The following is a 16995-nucleotide window of genomic DNA, read 5'->3' as shown; positions in this document are numbered from 1 at the left end:
CTTACCTAATTTAGCACCACCTGGTGCCCTAACCAAAATACAGGGGGTGGTCCACCCAGGTCTTACCTAGTGTGCCTAGACAGCGAATATGCTACAGGTATATGTATGCCCACGGGCCTCTTGCCTAAGCACTCCCTAGGTGCCTTCCCCTTCTGGGAACAAATGAAACAGAATATTAAACAATTTCACAAACAAACTAATATACAAACAAGGGACATCAAATAAGCGCTATCTAGCAAATCTACTTCCAGCAAAATTCTAGCAAAACTACCTCCAGCAAAATCTCTCTCCTGAAAAGAACTCTGGCTTTTATGTATCTTCAGATGGAATGGGTAATTGGAGACAGCTGTCTTGACGAGGGGGCGGGGTCAGCTCTCCAATTAGCCCTGGAGTTGACCAATCAGCTGCTTGATGGATTTCAGGAAGCCATTTCCTGAAATAAACACATGCAAACATACAAACTACAACACATAAACTGGGGAACGTAACAGCAGCCCGTCAGGAAGTCCAGGTTCCAGTTGCAGAGGGAGGTGTTTAGTCCCAGGGTCCTTAGCTTAGTAATGAGCTTTGAGGACACTATGGTGTTGAACGCTGAGCTGTTGTTAAGGAATAGCATTCTCACATTGGTGTTCCTTTTGTCCAGGTGGGAAAGGGCAGTGTGGAGTGCAATAGAGATTGCGTCATCTGTGGATTTGTTGGTGCGTTATGCAAATTGGGATAATGGTGTTGATGTGAGCCATGACCAGCTTTTCAAATGTTGCCTGTAATCAATGGCTTCTGGTTGGGGTATGTACGTACAGTCACTGTGGGGACGACGTCATCAATGCACTTATTGATAAAGCCAGTGACTGGTGTGGTGTACTCCTCAATGCCATCGGAAGAATCCCGGAACATGTTCCGGTCTGTGCTGCAAAACAGTCCTGTAGTTTAGCATCTGCTTCATCTGACTACTTTTCTTATAGACTGTGTCACTGGTGCTTCCTGCTTAATTTTTGCTTGTAAACAGGACTCAGGAGGATAGAATTATGGTCAGATTTGCCAAATGGAGGGCGAGGGAGAGCTTTGTACGTGTCTCTGTGTGTGGAGTAAAAGGTGGTCTAGAGTTTCCCCCCCCTCTGGTTGCACATTTAACATGCTGATAGAAATGAGGCAGGGTAGCCTAGTGGTTAGAGCGTTGGACTAGTAACTGGAAGGTTGCGAGTTCAACCCCCCTGTGCTGACAAGGTACAAATCTGTCGTTCTGCCCCTGAACAGGCAGTTAACCCACTGTTCCCAGGCCGTCATTGAAAATAAGAATATGTTCTTAACTGACTTGCCTGGTTAAATAAAGGTTAAAAAAAATTAAAAAAACTGATTTAAGTTTCCCTGCATTAAAGTCCCTGGCCACTAGGAGCGCCACCTGGATGAGCATTTTCCTGTTTGCTTATGGCAGTATACAGCTCATTGAGTGCAGTCTTAGTGCCAGCATCGGTCTGTGGTGGTATGTAGACAGCTACGAAAAATACAGATGAAAACTTTCTAGGTAGATAGTGTAGTCTACAGCTTATCATGAGATACTCCACCTCAGGCAAGCAAAATGTTGAGACTTCTTTAGATATCATGCACCAGCTCTTGTTCACATATTTGTGTAGGCCCCCGCCCCGTGTCTCATCAGAGGCTGCTGTTCTGTCCTAAATAAAGAGAAACATTATAAATTATTATTTGTGTCCTGATCCTATAAGACCTCTTTGTCACTTCCCAAGAGCCTGGTTGTGACAAAAACTCACACTCATTCTTATATTTGGCAGGCTTACAATGATGTCAAAAACAACATTTGAGAGTGCGCTGACCCTGGTGCTAGAGGAGATACGCAGGTGGAGGTTGAATGTTTGAAGGTTACTGGACTATAAAAAGTTTGGGAACCATTGAAATTCTAAAAAAAGTTGGAATGTTGTCGCATGTTTCAATCGGGGGACTTTTATTTTGAAAGCGAACATCGGATTGCACTATTGTTGCTCATGCTAATGTTGGTTACACACTGGTAGGAAACCCACACAAAAGTTTCTCTGCTGGACATATTAACCCCTCATTGACTCTCCTTAAAACATTCACCCAGACACCATTCTGCACTAAAGACTTTTAAAAAGAAGCAGTAAGGACTATATTTGGCCCTACTGTTGCCCTTTAGTTTGAGTGTACATTGGTGTAAAATACTTAAGTAAAAATACTGTATAGTACTTCTTAAATAGTTTTTGGGGGTATATGTACTTTACTATTTGTACTATTTAAAAAAAAACAATTTTTACTTTTACTTCACTACATTCCGAAAGAAAATCATATACTTTTTACTCCATACATTTTCCCTGACACCCAAAAGTACATTATGAATGCTTAGCAAGACTGGAAAATTGTTAAATTCACATACTTCTCAAGAGAACATCCCTGGTCATCCCTACTGCCTCTGATCTGGAGGACTCACTAAACAGAGAACATCCCTGGTCATCGCTACTGTCTCTGATCTGGTGGACTCACTAAACAGAGAACATCCCTACTACCTCTGATCTGGTGGACTCACTAAACAGAGAACATCCCTGGTCACCCCTACTGTCTCTGATCTGGTGGACTCACTAAACAGAGAATATCCCTGGTCCTCCCTACTGCCTCTGATCTGGTGGACTCACTAAACAGAGAACATCCCTGGTCATAACTACTGCCTCTGATCTGGAGGACTCACTAAACAGAGAACATCCCTGGTCGTCCCTACTGCCTCTGATCTGGAGGACTCACTAAACAGAGAACATCCCTGGTCGTCCCTACTGCCTCTGATCTGGAGGACTCACTAAACAGAGAACATCCCTGGTCGTCCCTACTGCCTCTGATCTGGAGGACTCACTAAACAGAGAACATCCCTGGTCGTCCCTACTGCCTCTGATCTGGTGGACTCACTAAACAGAGAACATCCCTGGTCACCCCTACTGCCTCTGATCTGGAGGACTCACTAAACATATCTGCTTAGTTTGTCAAATGTCGGCGTGTTGGAGTGTGCCTCTGGCTATCCGTAAATTAAATAAACAAGAAAATTGTACCTATTTTTACAAAATAGCTGTTCTTCCTGTTTTTCAAATGTTTTACTTCTATATCTATAGCTACAGTATTATCTTCATTGTTGTATACTTTTCAATATATTGATTTGAATTACACTACTGGTCCATAGTTTTTACAACACTTACTCATTCAAGGGTTTTTCTTTATTTAAAATAAATAAATTATACATTGTAGAATAACAGTGAAGACATCAAAAACTATGAAAAAACACATATGGAATCATTTAGTAACCAAAAAAGTATTCGAGATTCTTCAAAGTAGCCACCCTTTGCCTTGATGACAGCTTTGGACACTCTTGGCATTCTCTCAACCAACTTCATTGGGGTAGTCACCTGGAATCCATTTCAATTAATATAATAATAATAATATATGCCATTTAGCAGACGCTTTTATCCAAAGCGACTTACAGTCATGTGTGCATACATTCTACGTATGGGTGGTCCCGGGAATTGAACCCACTTCCCTGGCGTTACAAGCGCCATGCTCTACCAACTGAGCTACAGGACCACGACTCAATTAACAGGTGTGCCTTGTTAAAAGTTCATTTGTGGAATTTCTTTCCTTCTTAATGTGTTTGAGACAATCAAGTGTGTTGGGGGAGGGGGGTATACAGAAGATAGCCCTATTTGATAAAATACGTCCATATTATGGCAAGAACAGCTCAAATAAGCAAAGAGAAACGACAATCCATCATTATTTTAAGACATGAAGGTGAGTCAATTCAGAAAATGTGATGAACTTTGAAAGTTTCTTCAGGTGCAGTCGCAAAAACCATCAAGCACAATGATGAAACTGGCTCTCATGAGGACCGCCACAGGAAAGGAAGTCCCAGTGCTATCTCTGCTGCCGAGGATAAGTTCATTAGAGTTACAAGCCTCAGAAATTGCAGCCCAAATAAATGCTTCACAGAGTTCAAGTAACAGACTCATCTCAACATCAGAGGAGACTTTGTGAATCAGGCCTCCATGGTTGAATTGCTACTAATTGACACCAATAATAAGAAGAGACTTGCTTGAGCCATGAAACACGAGCAATGGACATTAGACATTCGAAATTTGTCCTTTTGTCTGGAGTCCAAATGTGAGATTTTTGGTTACAACCTCCATATCTTTGTGAGATGCAGAGTAGGTGAACGGATGATCTCTGAATGTGTGGTTCCCACCGTGAAGCATGGAGGAGGAGGTGTGATGGTGTGGAGGTGCTTTGCTGGTGACACTGTCTGTGATGTATTTAGAATTCAAGGCACTTACCCAGCATGGCTACCACAGCATTCTGCAGCAATACACCATCCCATCTGGTTTGGGCTTAGTGGGAATATCATTTATTTTCCAACAGAACAATGACCCAACACACCTCCAGGCTGTGTAAGGGCTATTTGACCAAGAGGGAGAATGATGGAGTGCTGCATCAAATAACCTGGCCTCCACAGTCACCTGACCTCAACCAAATTGAGGTGGTTTGGGATGAGTTGGACCGAAGAGTGAAGGAAAAACAGCCAACAAGTGCTCAACATATGTAGGAACTCCTTCAAGACTGTTGAAATGCATTCCAGGGGAAGCTGGTTGAGAGAATTATTATTATTATTATTATTATTATTATTATTATTATTATTATTATTTATTATTATTATTATTATTAGAATGCCAAGAGTGTGCAAAGCTGTCATCAAGGCAAAGGTTTGGCTATTTGAAGAATCTCAATGATAAAATATATTTTGATTTGTTTAACACTTTATTGGTTACTACATGATTCCATATGTGTTATTTCATAGTTTTGATGTCTTCACTATTATTCTACAATGTAGAAATAAAGAAAAAACACATGAATGACTGATGTTCTAAAACTTTTGACTGGTAGTGAATGTTAGCAGATTACATATCTAATGTCAACTTCCATGTTTATATTCCCATGTTTGTATAATGTGGATTTGCAATTTGCTACATGATAACAGGACAATGCAAATGGCTCTGGCAGTCAAACAAATGCAAGTAACTGTAGCCAATATAATAAAAAATAATAAAAAACTTTATTTAACTTTGCAAGTCCGTTAAGAACAAATTCTTATTTACAATGATGGCCTATCGGGGAACAGTGGGTTAAACTGCCTTGTTCCGGGGCAGAACAACAGATTTTTACCTTGTCAGTTCAGGGATTCAATCCGGCAACCTTTCGGTTACTGGCCCAACGCGCTAAACCACTAGACTACCTACCACACATACAATGTTTCTCTTGACTCAAGATCATCTTTAATCCTTTAAGGTCTGTGCTAAGATTGGACAGGTATTCTAAAATGAAAATGCAGATCAAACAGGAAATGACGAATGATAAAGACAAGGTATAGAGACATGACTATATTGACAGTTTATTTTTCAATATTTTCTGTTTATTTTCAATATCCCAGAGCAAGTGATTGCAAAAACCATTGCAAATATATATTTTAAGAGATACAAACCGGTAATTACTATAATAACTTAATAACACATCAACACATATTCGCTATGTCCAATTTGGTTCAATTTAACATTTGAGCCACAAGATGGCGATAGAGGATTGCATTGATTTCAAACAGAATAGCACGCACTCATGTTATACACACAATGTCACCATATACCAAAAGCATCATCAGTCTATCATCCGTCATGAGTCCAGTGGTACTAATCGTACTAAAAATAGTGCTCTTCTCTTCCTCATTCCTTCTGTCGCTCTGGGGGAATGACATCTGAGAGCCAGGGGGCCAATGGCCTACTTGCTGATTCCAGGGGGCCAATGGCCTTCTTGCTGATTCCAGGGGGCCAATGGCCTACTTGCTGATTCCAGGGGGCCAATGGCCTTCTTGCTGATTCCAGGGGGGCAATGGCCTTCTTGCTGATTCCAGGGGGGCAATGGCCTTCTTGCTGATTCCAGGGGGCCAATGGCCTACTTGCTGATTCCAGGGGGCCACAATGGTCTTCTTGCTGATTCCAGGGGGCCACAATGGTCTTCTTGCTGATTCCAGGGGGCCACAATGGTCTTCTTGCTGATTCCAGGGGGCTAATGGCCTTCTTGCTGATTCTAGGGGGCCAATGGCCTTCTTGCTGATTCCAGGGGCCTGGGCTTGTAGTGCGAAGAATTTCTGCGGCAGTATACTTGCTGATTGCTTCGTTCTCTCCCTCACAACAACCAGCTAAGACACTGCCAGAGAAACACTCCCAGCAGCCACATCCATCCAGCAGATCCTGCGTTACTGGCCTCTTCATCTTCACTGGTTGGTACAGTTTCCCACTGCTATGTTTCCAACAGGGAATCAACCCCCCCCCCCCCCTCCACCCTCCACACCACACACACACACACACACACACACACACACACACACACACACACACACACACACACACACACACACACACACACACACACACACACACACACACACACACACACACACACACAGTGGTCACTGTCAGGTCCGACCCGGTGATGTTGTCAGAGAATGGTCAGTTCAATAGGTGTCCGCCTCGAAGGGGGTATAGTGAGGTAGTCCTCCTGTGATTTTCATTCTGAAAGAGATCAAATGTATACAGTAAAGGTCATGTGAGGTCACAATCTGGATGGCAGTCAATTAAGAGGTAACGGTCAATTAAGAGGTAACGGTCAATTAAGAGGTAACGGTCAATTAAGAGGTAACGGTCAATTAAGAGGTAACGGTCAATTAAGAGGTAACGGTCAATTAAGAGGTAACGGTCAATGAAGAGGTTAACCTTTTGCCTCTCCATCAGTTTCTGTCATGCTATATTCTGTAACACTGATACTAACTGAAAACAAGGGGCTGTGCCAGGACAAACGTGATGCATTGGGAGAACCATTTCTGACTGGTACTCTTGCGACACGTATTCTGGCCACACGTAGAGGAGAGGAAAAGCACAGAATCACTGTACACAGCATGAACCAAAAACACCTCCTCAACTAAAAATAGCCTTACCGTGATTTATACTCTTGCAACAAAAAGATTAGTTTTGATTCAGAACCATTTTTTTTGTGCGTGTGTGTGACGTACGTGCGTGCGTTCGTGTGTGTGTGTGTGTGCTATCAGTCTGCCTCCCTCACTGCAGAGTTATTTTGAGCAGGCGGACAGAGTGTCCATTCCTTACAGTACAATACACTTCCTCAGCCCCTCACTGGCAAAGGTTCTGCTGACAGGACAATAGTGCTATGGGAGAGCCTTCTAGTAGCTTGTGAGTGAGAGGAGAGAGAGAGAGACATAGAGGACCTGTAAAGGGTGGCAGGGTGGGAGGGTACTGCCAAGGAGCATGAAGGAAGGGAGATCAACACTCCACTCAAACACAGTTAATAGCTGTAGTATTCTTGCTGCTCACTAGGGGCTGGCTCTCTTAACTAAGAATTTTAAAAATATATTGGATCGCTGAAGGGGTGCTCCGTCCTTGGAACATGAAACTAGAACGATGAAAGGAGGGGGGTTAGTATTAATTAGTGTTAAGCACTAGCTGCTAGAGTATGTGACCACATTGTCCTATGAAGAAGCATTCAAGCATAGTTGAAGGGAGGAGGCCTCTGACTGCATCACTGTTGAGATCCACAGCTATGAGTGTGACACAGAGTTAGCATTGCAGTTTAGCCATGAGGTCATGTGCCTCTGGAATGAAACAAAGGAGCCCGTTATGGCGTTGTTGTTTACTTGTTTAGTTGTTGTTTACTTGTTTAGTTGTTGTTTACTTGTTTAGTTGTTGGCAGGGGATGCTGTCATTTTTTTTTGGGGGGGGGGGTAGCAAGGGAAAGACCCAATATTTTGACTAAGGAACACGCGCACACACATACGAACACACACACATACGAACACACACACATACGAACACACACACACACACATATACGAACACACACACATAAGAACACACACACACACACACACACACACACACACACACACACACACACACACACACACACACACACACACACACACATACACACACACACACACATAAGAACACACACACACACACACACACACCATCTTAATCTATCCTCGTGGGAACCTAATATTAATTTCCATTCAAAATCCTATTTTACCTAACCCTAATCCTAATCCTAATTCTTACCCTAACTTTAACCCTAAACCTAACCTCTAAGATTAAAATTGCCTTTGTCCTCATGGAAATGTGAGAAATGTCCCCATGAGACAGAATTGTCCTTGTTTTACTGGGGATTTTAGGTCCCCACAAGGATAGAATAACTAACACACACACACACACACACACACACACACACACACACACACACACACACACACACACACACACACACACACACACACACACACACACACACACACACACACACACACACACACACACACACACACACACACACACACACACACACACACACACACACACACACACCTCATGACCTGCTTTTTGCTGCAGTTGCTAAATGAATGCAGTTGGTTATGTGTGTGTATATGTGTGTGAGCCAGACGCTTGCTGCCGTGGCGACGGTAACCACATGACAACAATAATTCCTTCCTGCTTTAGTCTTGATGTAACCCTTTACTAATACATGATAGCAGAATAGAACTCTGGTTCGGGGAAACAACCACCTCCCAACTGGCTGACTGGCTGACTGGCTGGTTGGCTGGCTGGCTGACTGGCTGACTGGGTGGTTGGGCTGACTGGCTGGTTGGCTGACTGGCTGATTGGCTGACAGTAACTTGATGTAACCCTTTACTAATACATGATAGCAAAATAGAACTCTGGTTCGGGGAAACAACCACCTCCCAAACTGGCTGGTTGGCTGGCTGGCTGACTGGCTGGTTGGCTGACTGGCTGACTGGCTGTTTGGCTGACTGGCTGGTTGGCTGACTGGCTGGTTGGTTGGCTGACTGGCTGGTTGGTTGACTAAGGTGGTTGGCTGGTTGGCTGACTGGCTGGTTGGCTGACTGGCTGGTTGGCTGACTGGCTGACTGGCTGGTTGGCTGACTGGCTGACTGGCTGGTTGGCTGACTGGCTGACTGGCTGACTGGCTGGTTGGCTGACTGGCTGGTTGGCTGGCTGGCGGACTGGCTGACTGGCTGACTGGCTGGTTGGCTGGCTGGCTGACAGTAACTAACACACGCCACGAGCCTACCATCAGCCCCCTGTGTCTGAAACAGCTTATATAGACTTAGGTTAGATTCAGATGAGGTTATATAGATGTAGGTTGTACGGTTATTACTGTATAGGGTAGTTAGGACTGTTATCTTATCTGTATAGGGTAGTTAGGGCTGTTATCTTATCTGTTAGTTAGGACTGTTATCTTATCTGTATAGGGTAGTTAGGGCTGTTATCTTATCTGTATAGGGTAGTTAGGGCTGTTATCTTATCTGTATAGGGTAGTTAGGACTGTTATCTTATCTGTATAGGGTAGTTAGGGATGTTATCTTATCTGTATAGGGTAGTTAGGACTGTTATCTTATCTGTGTAGGGTAGTTAGGGCTGTTATCTGTATAGGGTAGTTAGGACTGTTATCTGTATAGGGTAGTTAGGACTGTTATCTTATCTGTGTAGGGTAGTTAGGGCTGTTATCTGTGTAGGGTAGTTAGGACTGTTATCTGTATAGGGTAGTTAGGGCTGTTATCTGTATAGGGTAGTTAGGCCTGTTATCTGTATAGGGTAGTTAGGACTGTTATCTGTATAGGGTAGTTAGGACTGTTATCTGTATAGGGTAGTTAGGACTGTTATCTGTATAGGGTAGTTAGGACTGTTATCTGTATAGGGTAGTTAGGACTGTTATCTGTATAGGGTAGTTAGGACTGTTATCTGTATAGGGTAGTTAGGACTGTTATCTGTATAGGGTAGTTAGGACTGTTATCTGTATAGGGTAGTTAGGACTGTTATCTGTATTAGTTAGGACTGTTATCTGTATAGGGTAGTTAGGACTGTTATCTGTATAGGGTAGTTAGGACTGTTATCTGTATAGGGTAGTTAGGACTGTTATCTGTATAGGGTAGTTAGGACTGTTATCTTATCTGTGTAGGGTAGTTAGGCGTGTTATCTTTTTGTGGCATGGCTTATCGCCCTGGGTTACCCATAACTGGGTTAACTAATACTAGTGGGTTTCATGAGTCACATTTGAACATGTTCTATAAGAGCTGGGTTTGAGGTATTGTTCTGTTACCAGGGAAGTATTAGCTTTGACAACAAACCCATGGCAATTTCTTTCTTGTTCTTTTATCACCTCACTAAGAGTGATATTTATTGACATAACTGTGCATTGTAATAAAAATAGTTTTGCTTGTCAGTACAGTGCTCTCTCTCTCTCTTACTGCCTCTCTCTCTCTCTCACTGCTCCTCTCTCTCTCTCTCACTGCTCCTCTGTCTCTCTGTCTCTGTCTCTCTCTCTCTCTGCTCCTCTGTCTCTCTGTTTCTATCTCTCTCTCTCTGCTCTCTCTCTCTCTCTCTCTCTCTCTCTGCTCCTCTCTCTCTCTCTCTCTCTCTCTCTCTCTCTCTGTCTCTCTGTCTCTCTGTCTCTCTCTCTCTCTCTCTCTCTCTCTCTCTCTCTGCTCTCTCTGCTCCTCTCTCTCTCTCTCTCTGCTCCTCTGTCTCTCTGTTTCTATCTCTCTCTCTCTGCTCTCTCTCTCTCTCTCTCTCTCTCTCTCTCTCTCTCTCTGCTCTCTCTCTCTCTCTCTCTCTCTCTCTCTCTCTCTCTCTCTCTCTCTCTCTCTCTCTCTCTCTCTCTCTCTCTCTCTCTCTCTCTCTCTCTCTCTCTCTCTCTCTCTCTCTCTCTCTCTCTCTCTCAATTCAATTCAAGGGGCTTTATTGGCATGGGAAACATATGTTAACATTGTCAAAGCAAGTGAAGTAGATAAAAAGTGAAATAAACAAAAGAATGAACAGTAAACATTAAACTCACAGATGTTCGAAAATAATTATGGTTACGGTGTTGTAACCATGTGCAAATGGTTAAAGTACAAAGGGAAACATGTGTCTCTATTATGGTCATACATTGGACAGGAGGTTTGGAAGTGCAGCTCAGTTTCCATCTCATTTTGTGGGCAGTGTGCACATAGCCTGTCTTCTCTTGAGAGCCATGTCTGCCTACGGCGGCCTTTCTCAATAGCAAGGCTATGCTCACTGAGTCTGTACATAGTCAAAGATTTCCTTAAGTTTGGGTCAGTCACAGTGCTCAGGTATTCTGCCACTGTGTACTCTCTGTTTGGGGCCAAATAGCGCATTCTAGTTTGCTCTGTTTTTTTTGTTAATTCTTTCCAATGTGTCAAGTAAATATCTTTTGGTTTTCTCACAATTTGGTTGGGTCTAATTGTGCTGCTGTGCTGGGGCTCTGTGGGGTGTGTTTGTGTTTGTGAACAGAGCCCCAGGACCAGCTTGCTTAGGGGACTCTTCTCCAGGTGCATCTCTCTGTAGGTGATGGCTTTGTTATGGAAGGTTTGGGAATCGCTTCCTTTTAGGTGGTTGTAGAATTGAACGTCTCTTTTCTGGATTTTGATAATTAGCGGGCATCGGCCTGATTCTGCTCTGCATGCATTATTTGGTGTTATATGTTGTACATGGAGGATATTATTGCAGAATTCTGCGTGCAGAGTCTCAATTTGGTGTTTGTTCCATTTTGTGAATTCTTGGTTGGTGAGCGGACCCCAGACCTCACAACCATCAAGGGCAATGAGTTCTATAACTGATTCAATTATTTTTTGCCAGATCCTAATTGGTATATAAAATGTTATGTTCCTTTTGATGGCATAGAATGCCCTTCTTGCCTTGTCTCTCAGATCATTCACAGCTTTGTGGATGTTACCTGTGGCGCTGATGTTTAGTATGTATAGTTTTTTGTGTGCTCTAGGGCAACGGTGTCTAGATGGAAATTGTATTTGTAGTCCTGGTGACTGGACCTTTTTTGAAACAGCATTATTTTGGTTTTTATTTTGATTTACTGTCAGGGCCCAGGTTTGACAGAATCTGTGCAGAAGATCTAGGTGCTGCTGTAGGCCCTCCTTGGTTGGTGACAGAAGCACCAGATCATCAGCAAACAGTAGACATTTGACTTCTGATTCTAGTAGGGTGAGGCCGGGTGCTGCAGACTGTTCTAGTGCCCTTGCCAATTGTTGCGGAGCTTTGGCTTAAGCTGCATCCCTGTCTCACCCCACGGCCCTATGGGAGGAAATGTGTGTGTTTTTTGCCTATTCTAACCACACACTTGTTGTTTGTGTACATGGATTTTATAATGTTGAATGTTTTTCCCCCAACACCACTTTCCATCAATTTGTATAGCAGACCTTCATGCCAAATTGAGTCAAAGGCTTTTTTGAAATCAACAAAACATGAGAAGACTTTGCCTTTGTTTTGTTTTGTTTGTTTGTCAATTATGGTGTGCAGGGTGAATACGTGGTCTGTTGTGCGGTACTTTGGTAAAAAGCCAATTTGTCATTGGCTCAGTACATTTTTTTCACTGAGGAAATGTATGAGTCTGCTGTTAATGATAATGCAGAGGATTTTCCCAAGGTTGCTGTTGACACATATCCCACGGTAGTTATTGGGGTCAAATTTGACTCCACTTTTGTGGATTGGGAGATCAGTCCTTAGTTCCAAATATTGGGATAAATGCCAGAGCTAAGGATGTCATTGTAAATAAGAATTTGTTCTTAACTGACTTACCTAGTTAAAATTTAAAAAATGAGGGAGAGGAATAGACAGATGAAGAGAACAGACATGAGGTCATCTGTTCAAAAGGGCACTAGTGCAGGGAAACATACTTAGTGTTTACCGTGACCAGATGAAACATACTTAGTGTTTACCGTGACCAGATGGAACATACTTAGTGTTTACCGTGACCGCAGGGAAACATACTTAGTGTTGACCGTGACCAGATGAAGCATACTTAGTGTTTACCGTGACCAGATGAATCATACTTAGTGTTTACCGTGACCAGATGGAACATACTTAGTGTTGACCGTGACCAGATGAAGCATACTTAGTGTTTACCGTGACCAGATGAATCATACTTAGTGTTTACCGTGACCGCAGGGAAACATGAAACATACTTAGTGTTTACCATGACCGCAGGGAAACATGAAACATACTTAGTGTTTACCATGACCGCAGGGAAACATGAAACATACTTAGTGTTTACCGTGACCAGATGAAACATACTTAGTGAGTACCGTGACCAGATGAAACATACTTAGTGTTTACTGTGACCAGATGAAACATACTTAGTGTTTACTGTGACCGCAGGGAAACATACTTAAGTGTTTACCGTGACCGCAGGGAAACATACTTAAGTGTTTACCGTGACCGCAGGGAAACATACTTAGTGTTTACCGTGACCAGATGAAACATACTTAGTGTTTACCGTGACCAGATGAAGCATACTTAGTGTTTACCGTGACCAGATGAAACATACTTAGTGTTTACCGTAACCGCAGGGAAACATACTTAGTGTTTACCGTGACTGCAGGGAAACATACTTCAATGTTTACCGTGACCGCAGGGAAACATGAAACATACTTAGTGTTTACCGTGACCAGATGAAACATACTTAGTGTTTACCGTGACCAGATGAAACATACTTAGTGTTTACGGTGACCAGATGAAACATACTTAAGTGTTTACCGTGACCAGATGAAACATACTTAGTGTTTACCGTGACCAGATGAAACATACTTAGTGTTTACCGTGACCAGATGAAGCATACTTAGTGTGTACCGTGACCGCAGGGAAACATACTTAGTGTTTACCGTGACCAGATGAAACATACTTAGTGTTTACCGTGACCGCAGGGAAACATACTTAGTGTTTACCGTGACCAGATGAAGCATACTTAGTGTTTACCGTGACCAGATGAAGCATACTTAGTTTTTACCGTGACCAGATGAAACATACTTAGTGTTTACCGTGACCGCAGGGAACATACTTAGTGTTTACCGTGACCAGATGAAACATACTTAGTGTTAACCATGACCAGATGAAACATACTTAGTGTTTACCGTGACCGCAGGGAACATACTTAGTGTTTACCGTGACCAGATGAAACATACTTAGTGTTAACCATGACCAGATGAAACATACTTAGTGTTTACCGTGACCAGATGAAACATACTTAGTGTTTACCGTGACCAGATGAAACATACTTAGTGTTTACCGTGACCGCAGGGAACATCGCCTTTAATTGTCAATCGCGCTATAAAGCTGAACATGGGCAATACAGATTGAACAGGGCCTCATTCTCTCTACAATATGTCTGTCTCACTGTCTCACCTTGGCTTGTGTTTGTAATTCAACAGCTTTACCTCACAGACACATGCATCAAGCTTTATTATTATAATAATTATTATTATAATTTAAAAACATGTATTTGACCTTTATTTAACTAGGCAAGTCAGTTAAGAACAAATTCTTATTTTACCGATGGCGACCTACCTGGACGATGCTGGGCCAATTGTGAGCCGCTCCCTATTGGACTCCCAGTCACAGCCGGTTGTGATACAGCCTGGAATCAAACCAGGGTCTGTAGTGACGCCTCTAGCACTGAGATGCAGTGCCTTATATCGCTGTGCCACATCGGGAGCTTTAACACTCTTAGTTACCACAAAACACTAACACTGTTGACTCGGTAACTACCTACCTGCTTGTGTAGGTTGGAGAGATGGGAAGAACATCCAGGGATCCTAATTCCACATATCTGATGTGTAATGATTTACTACAGGACTTACTGAATATTACATCTGTTGATTGGCTCTTTTCTTCCCTTCTATATGCCTACATCAAAGTGCAGATCACTGTTCATTATATGCAACACAAATAGAAAATGAAAAGCGTCTCCTACCCAAGTCTGCCTGCTTCCCACCTTGATAAACGTTGTGGTTCCTCTGTGGCAGCTGGTAGGTAAGTGGAGGAAGCCTGCTGTCTCGGCTGATGAAGAGGAGGTTTCACTGTGAAGGGGAATCCCCAAGAGCTAGGCTAGAGGAGCAGAGAAAATAAGTACCTTTTAAAAAAATATATATATTTTTTTAGTAATATTGTCCATTGACTAACTTTTGCTCCTTTTCAGGAGGAAAGGTCATTTATAAACTTTCTCCAGCCAATAGGAAATATGACAATATTGTGTGTGTTTTTAGTCATTCATAGAGGACAGTCCAGAGGGTGGAAGTGTATAATTGGTAACTCGCTGTTACAGATGCACTTATTGTACGATAAAAATGACCCTTTACCCAGAGATTACATGGTCAACCGGTAACGACACAGTAATAACTTATGAGTTCTGTTTCTTTCTGTGGGATTTTTGGGGGGGAAACATGCAGCCACTCTTTTTCACCCCAGTATCTCTACTTTCACCCCAGTATCTCTACTTTTACGTTGCTACTATTGGCCTATTTATTGTCTTACCTCCTCACGCCATTTGCACACACTGTAATATAGTCTTTCTTTCCCCCCTATTGTGTTATTGACTGTATGTTTGTTTATGTGTAACTCTGTGTTGTTGTTAGTGTCGCACTGATTTGCTTTATCTTGGCAAGGTCGCAGTTGTAAATGAGAACTTGTTCTCAACTGGTCTACCGGGTTAAATAAAGGGGAAATTAAAAATAAATTAAAAATGTAAAAACAAGGCTACCATTACATACTATAGCTACATGCTAGTGGAACAGTAGACGACCATTAAATACTGTAGCTACATGCCAGTGGAACAGTGAAATGCCATTTTCTCTTTTCAGTAGTGTAGAAGTAAGAGACCAGCAGTTATTTGAGCGAGCTAGTAGAGGGTACCTACAGTATGATTAGGCTAGAAGAAGTCCATTCAGGAGGGAACATATTAAACATTAGACTTACCAGTAAAGTAGTGTTTGGATCGAGGACAGATTATAGACTGGCTAAAGATCCAGGGTCCTGTTCTGGTTCTGTTCAGTGTGTCTGTCCACTCTTGAGTGTCCAGGACAGTCAACTGCCAGAGTTGAGCAGCTCTGCCGGTTCCTGTTTGTCTGCCCAGGGGGTCACTTCAAGCAGGGCATGGTGAAACCGTTGAGAGCCTTGCCCTCTCTCCTTCCTCGGCCAGGCGAGCCAGTACAAGTCGAGGCATGTTTCAACATGCACAGCTCAGCCAGCCCAGGCAGAGGACATCAGAGTGAGGGGAGGAGCAGAGTGAGAGTGAGAGGGGGGGTGGGGGGGGCATATAGTATGCTTATTAAACCTTGTAGGAGCATATCAGAAACAAACCGACAGAAGTGGAAAGATCCAGAAAGATCGACTGTTGGAGGAACTTTAAACTGACATGTATATTGTGTCAGAAAATGTATGATATTATATTATTATTATTAGTATTATTATTATTATTATTATAATAAAACGTATGTACTTTTTCCCCTTCAGATAGTTTTCACTTTTTGAAATGTCTGTTGTTCTCATCTTTCCGCACTGCAGTAGAGGTCACTCACTACACGTAGAATAGACCAACTGGATTTTCTGGAGCGAAACTGCATAAATTCAGCGTTTTACTTTTCCAGAAAACATCTTCAATGACCAGCAGCTACAGGAATTATAAATAGTTTGGCAAATATGTAATAGTGCTAGAATCTGCATGACTCTGGTAGCCTTCTCTAGGGGAGAATCTCAATTACATCCTCTCTTCTCGCTCCTCAACCCCCTTCTCAAAACCCATTGGATGAGAAAGCTATAGGTCCCCCTCCCCCTCTGATCTTCCCCTCCAATGGGATTTGAGAATGAAGCGATGGAGGGAGGGAGGGACGCAAGGAATATGTAATTGAGATTCTCCCAAAGTCTCTGCGTAGGAATGTCCCAGGGCTTTATTCAAGCAGAAGCATAACAGCTTCCATGATAGAAATGTGAAGGTCATTTGAGATTGAGCAGACATGTGTAGTGTTTAACGTAAATGCAGTCTCCTCTGAAAGCACGAACACTGCCTTTAAAT

The 16995-nt window shown here is 42.7% G+C and overlaps 1 long non-coding RNA gene across 1 annotated transcript; it reads right to left on the bottom strand.

The window, feature by feature from the left end:
• Window positions 1–6483: 6483 nt before the first annotated feature.
• LOC124023487 lies at window positions 6484–16189 on the bottom strand. The gene is made up of 3 exons (XR_006836697.1): window positions 15900–16189; window positions 14899–15032; window positions 6484–6620 (listed from the first exon to the last, which is right to left on the bottom strand). It is a non-coding gene; the product is annotated as an uncharacterized LOC124023487 (long non-coding RNA).
• Between the last annotated feature and the right edge of the window lie 806 nt (window positions 16190–16995).

The sequence above is a fragment of the Oncorhynchus gorbuscha genome, linkage group LG03, assembly GCF_021184085.1.
Source record: "Oncorhynchus gorbuscha isolate QuinsamMale2020 ecotype Even-year linkage group LG03, OgorEven_v1.0, whole genome shotgun sequence".
NCBI classification, from domain to species: Eukaryota; Metazoa; Chordata; class Actinopteri; order Salmoniformes; family Salmonidae; genus Oncorhynchus; species Oncorhynchus gorbuscha.
This window is presented reverse-complemented; position numbering and strand designations above follow the sequence as displayed.